Raw genomic sequence first — 5,848 nt, 5'->3', positions numbered from 1 at the left:
GGGCGCAGTGGCAAGTGTGTTGGGCCCATAACCAGAGGTCGATTGGATTGAAACCATCCTCTGTAGAGTTTTTAACTTCGAGAGTGCCTGAGTCCCCAAAAAAGGGGAAACACCACTGTCTGGTCGTGGAAAAGCTTGGTCCTCTCATAGTTTGTCATCAGACTGTGAGCCTTTTCTGTTGTTGTATTTTAAAGGCCTCTGAACAAGAGTGGAATTAAAAGGTCAAGTTAGCTGCCAAAAAAGCCCCAGTGCCTTAATGGAAAAAGCACGGCGTTTTAAGCCACGGATTGTGTGTAGGAGTCTATCGGGATCACTACACAGAGGGCGCAGCGGAAGCGTGCGGGGCCATAACCCAGAGGTCGAGGGATCGAAACATCCCTGACTAAAACTCTAACTTCACGATGGCCTAAATGCTTAAAAAAATGTGCAACATGAAAAGCTTGGTTTCACGTGTTCATAGAAGCCGTGGTGGTATTTAAAGGCCCCGAATAAGCTATAGAATTAAAAGGAAGTTAGCGCGCCCCTTAGCCAGTGGCCTTTGGATAAGGCACTGGGCTTTGAAGCCAGGGATTGTGGGTCCAGTCCGAGGTGATGATTACAGCAGAGTGGCGGCAGTAGAGGCGGGCCATTAACCCAGGTGTGATGGATGGACACCTCCTCTCTTCTGTTTCTTCTTTACTTCTAATGCGTGCGTTCCCAACACTTTCGTTCCCTCACGTGACCTCCTGTTGGTTCTATTGTGTGAGCGCCCTCACATTCTGTTTTCTGTGTGTGCCCATTCTGTTTTCAACAGCTTGATTCGTCCTTGCGATCTGTCTTGTGTTGTTTTACTTATCTATATCATTACCATTATCGCCTTTCTCCTTCCTTTCCTCTGTTTGTACGTTACTGTTACCTTAGCTCTCCGCAGCTCCGTAGCGCAGTCACTACTGGTGCACAGCAATGATGTCAACTTCTAATCCCCTGCCTTCCAGCTTCTCTGTATCGGACTGTATGCACGCATCATAGTCATCAAGCCATCGTAACCTCGCCTTCGAAGGCCACTTTGGCCTCTCTTCCGAGCATCTATACCGTTGTGCGTACTCCTTCAACCCGTTTGTGGATGTACTTGGTTCGTCCTTCTTGGGACGTCGTATTCCATCAGAGCGTTCCCAGTCCGCACTTATAGGATCGCAGGTTGTGACGCTCGTGAATCGTCGAGTTAATCCTATTGGCATTTGTCACGCGTGTACATCACTTTTATTGTACCCCTTGGGCAGACCGTTTTGCTTTTCCGTTGGGCGTTACTGGCGCTAGGTCTCCTCGTCTGTCCTTTTCCGGGTGCCCGGTGCAATGTCCTCGGTTTGTTGTGGCGGTGCGCGCTCGGGGGTCGCACTCGTTTAACTCGTCCGTGTTGCCTGTCTTCTTCCCGGACGACCGCCCTCCTGAGGACTCCAGCTACAGACGGTCTAGCACTCATTCCCTTCTGCGATCGCCTACGCTCTTATAAACTGTCACTCGAGGTTCAGCAATGCTAAATAACCTCATGGCATACTTGTGAAAGATCCGCATTGGACTCACCGGGGTACTATACAGTAGGTACGTTGTTAGGTTATCAGGCGGGGGCTAATCTGATTTATAGCTACATTAGCATGTGGTGAGGCCGGTCGTATACATGTTGGAAATAGGACAGTGCGTCGTGCGTGTACTTACACCTCGGCAGCGTCCTCTGCCAGTCCGCCGTTGGCTTACTCGTCTATAGCCTGCCAAGCGCAACCTGGTGTATATGGGTCTCGTCGCGCCGGTGCGTCGCCTCAGAGTTGGAGAGCAAATAGTTAGGTCCTGGGCCCTATGAACCCTAGCGGGCAATGCATGGATGAGAAACCTCTTCTGCGTTTGTGTCCTATCACACACTTGCTTCGTTCCGTCTCCTTTTCATGCTTCAGGTATCGGTATGTGCCTCTTTGTATCATTAGAGACCCCTTTCAGACCCTCTTCTCACATCGTTCCGGTTCCTCGGTGCGTGGTGGCGTATATTTGCCGTACAAAGGGTCGCAGCACTCGCCCGTACTGCCACCGAACGGGTTTGTACAGTTTTCGTGTTCCGCCTGTCGAGTCGAGTGAACCACTTGTGCACTTGTTCATAAGCGGAGTCCCGCACAAGGTAGTTCTTAGTGTCCGATTCCAGAAGAAATACACTGGAGTTGTGGGGACTGGCATATGTTAAAGGGAACGCTGTAGCCAGCATCAAAGACGTGTAGACCCTGCGTGGGACTAATAGCGTCACTAAAATTGGCCTTGCCCGACATGGACGTGATCTTTAAAGCCACGGGATTGTGCTGGGTCGAGATAGAATCAATCAGGGATCACTTACAGCAGAGTGGGCAGCGGAAGCGTGCGGGGCCCCTAACCCAGAGGTCGATGGATGAAAACCATCCTCTGCTAAGACTTTTTAACTTTGAGACGTGCCTAAATGCTTAAAAAAAGGGGCAACATCCACAGCTTGGTCCTCTCATAGTAGTCATTCATCCAGAAGACTGTGTGTAAGTATTTTAAAAGCTTCCTGAATAAGATGAAGAATTAAAAGGGCAAAGTTACGCTGCATATAGCCCAGCGCGCCTAAAGGAATGCCTGGCGTTCCAAGCCTGGGATTGGTGTTAGAGTCCAATCGGGGAAATCACTTACAGCGGGTGGCGCAGCCGAAGCGGCGGGGCCCGTATCCCAGAGCTTGATGGATGGAAACCATTTTCTGCTAAGAGGTTTTAACTTCTAGAAGCGCCTGAGTGCTTAAAAAAAGGGGCACAGCTCGGTCCTCTCAAGTACTTCATAAAGAAGGTGTATGAGGTTATTTAAATGTCCCTGATTAAGATGGAGAATTAAAAGGGCAAGTTAACTACTGCATAGCAGCCCAGTGGCCTAATGGGTAAATCCCGCCCTCCTATTCTAGGGGGTGGGGGGTTCGTGTCCCTCGCAATGGTTTCAGCAGAGGGCGCAGTGCAAGGGTGTTGGGCCCCATAACCCAGAGGTCGATGGTTTGAAACCATCCTCTGTAAGAGTTTTTAACTTCTAGATGCGCCTGAGTCCCCAAAAAAGGGGCAACAATCCACTGTCTGGTCGTGAAAAGCTTGGTCCTCTCGTAGTTGTTCATAGAAGTTGTTTTAGCCGAACAAGATGTGAATTAAAAGGGCACGTTAGCTGCCACAAAACAGCCCCAGTGGCCTAATGGAAAAGGCACTGGCGTTTAAGCCAGGGATTGTGTGTTAGAATCCAATCAGGGATCACTTACAGCAGAGTGGCGCAGCCGGAAGCGTGCTGGGCCCATAACCCAGAGGTCGATGGATCGAAACCATCCTCTGCTAAGACTCTTAACTTCAAGATATTACCTAAATGCTTAAAAAAAAATGTGCAACATGAAAAAGCTTGGTCTTCATAGTTGTTCATCCAGAAGCCTGTGTGTGTGTATTTTAAAGGCTCCTCCCGGAATATAGATATGCAAAAAGTGCCAGAGTTCTGCTGCAACCAACTTTAAAAAGCCCCTTACAGGAGGCTGCACCAGCACCAGCTCCCCAGCTTGGCTGGGATTTCAGGTTCAAGTCCTAAGGTGATTGCTGCTAAGTATGGCCGCCCAGCAGAGAGTCACAGGCACATAACCCAGAGGTTGCCATGTATTTTGGAAACTTCTTTCTGCAGCAGGGTTTTGCTTTCTGGGCACGCTGGAGTCTCCACAGAAGGGGCAGCATCCAAAGCCTGGTCATGAAAAAGCTTTTGATCCCCTTTTTTGTTCATTCATCTAGAAGACTCTGTGTTTAATATTTTAAAGGCCTCCCTGAACAAGATGTGGAATTAAAAAGGCTGTTAGGCTGTCACAAAATAAGCCCTGAAGTGCCCAATGGCACCATGCTCCTGGCGTTCTCACGATTTCTGCCAGAGTCCATTCAGATCACTTACAGCAGAGTGGCTGTTTTGAAGCTGGGCCCACAACCCAGAGGTCGAGATGGATCGTGAAACCATCCTCTTACAAGACTTCTTTAACTTCAAGATGTGCCTAAATGCCAAAAAATGCAGCCATGCAAAAGCCTCTGTCCTTCCTTATAGTAGCCTCATCCAGAAGACTGTGTGTGTGTATTTCCTTTAAAGGCTCCGCATAGAATTGTAAAAGGCTGTTGCACTTAGCCTCAAGTGGCCCATGATAAGGCACTGGCCTTCGAAGCCAGGGATTTTGGGTTCAAGTCCCGAAGGAGTGATTTACAGCAGAGGGGCGCAAAAGAGTCCTGGGCCCATACCCAGAGGTTGAGGTTTAAAACCTCTCCTCTGCGGTTTCTTCTTTAACTCCAGGAATGCCTATTCTCCAATAAAGGGGCAGCATCCAAGACTGGTCATGAAAATCTTTGTCCTCTCATTTTTGTCATTCATCTAGAAGACTTGGTGTGTGTATTTTAAAGGCCTCCTGAATGAGATGCAGAATTAAAAGGGTAAGTATACTGCTCACAGCCCCAGTGGCCTAAAGGGATAAGGCACTGGCCTCCTAAGCCAGGGATTGTGGGTTCGAGTCCCATTTGGGGTGGTTTACAGCAGAGTGGCGCAGCGGAAGCGTGCTGGGCCCATAACCCAGAGGTCGATGGATCGAAACCATCCTCCTGCTAAGAGTTTTTAACTTCTAGACGTGCCTGAGTCCCCAAAAAAGGGGAACATTCCAGCCTGGTCGGAAAAGCTTGGTCCTCTCATATAGTTGTTTCATCCAGAAGAATCTGGTGTGTATTTTAAAGGCCTCTCAAAAAAGATGAGAATTAAAAGGGCAAGTTAGCTGCCAAAAACAGCCCCAGTGGCCTAATGGAAAAGGCACTGGCGTTTTAAGCCAGGGATTGTGTGTTAGAATCCAATCAGGGATCACTTACAGCAGAGTGGCGCAGCGGAAGCGTGCTGGGCCCCATAACCCAGAGGTCGATGGATCGAAACCATCCTCTGCTAAGACTTTTTAACTTTGAGACGTGCCTAAATGCTTAAAAAAAGGGGCAACATCCACAGCTTGGTCCTCTCATAGTAGTCATTCATCCAGAAGACTGTGTGTAATTTTTTAAAAAGCTTCCTGAAAAAGAGAAGAATAAAGGGCAAGTACTGCTGCATAATACCCCCAGGCCTAAAGGGAAAATGCCTGGCTTTCCACCTGGGTTTGGGGTGTGTTCGGGGGGTTCCAAGGGGGGTCACTACAGGGGTGGGCAGCGAACGTGCGGGGCCTTTATCCCAGACTTGAGGATGGAAACCATTTCTCCCTAAGAGGTTTTAATTTCCCAGAAGGGCCTGAGGTTAAAAAAAAGGGGGCCAGCTCGGTCTCTATAGTAGTTTTTCCATCAAAAAGGGCTGATGAGGGGTTTTAAAGGTCTCCTGTTTAAAAGATGGAAAATTAAAGGGGCCAAGGGTTAATACGCATACCCGCCCCGTGGCCAATGGGTAAATCCGGCCCTTTCCTATTCGGGGGTGTGGGTCGGGTCACGCAGGGGTTTTTTACGCAGAGGGGGGCAGCAAAGTGTGGGGGCCCCAAAAAACCGAGGTCGATGGATTGAACCATCCTCGAAAAGGGTTTTTAACTTCTAGACCTGAGCCCCCAAAAAAAGGGGAAACATCCACTGTCGGGTTTGTGAAAACTGGCCTTCATAGTGTTCATCCGAAGACTCTGTGTTGGTTTAAAGGCCTCCAAACAAGGTGAATTAAAAGGGAAGTTAGCTGCCAAAAACAGCCCCAGTGGCCTAGGAAAAGGCACTGGCTTTTAAGCGGGATTGTGTGTTAAATAAAAATCGGATCACTTACACAAAAGTTGCCAGCGGAACGTGCTGGGCCCATAACCCGAGGCGTGGGGACAAACCCATCCTCC

The 5,848-nt window shown here is 49.0% G+C and overlaps 1 non-coding gene across 1 annotated transcript; it reads left to right on the top strand.

Annotated features, from left to right (window-relative positions):
• The first annotated feature begins 4,469 nt into the window (after positions 1–4,469).
• On the top strand, positions 4,470–4,543 carry trnar-ccu. Its single transcript has one exon. It is a non-coding gene; the product is annotated as a tRNA-Arg (tRNA).
• Positions 4,544–5,848: the final 1,305 nt, after the last annotated feature.

The sequence above is a fragment of the Cyprinus carpio genome, unplaced genomic scaffold (assembly GCF_018340385.1).
Source record: "Cyprinus carpio isolate SPL01 unplaced genomic scaffold, ASM1834038v1 S000005861, whole genome shotgun sequence".
Classification (NCBI taxonomy): domain Eukaryota; kingdom Metazoa; phylum Chordata; class Actinopteri; order Cypriniformes; family Cyprinidae; genus Cyprinus; species Cyprinus carpio.
The sequence above is the reverse complement of the archived record's forward strand: the minus strand, read 5'-3'. Positions and strand labels throughout refer to the sequence as shown.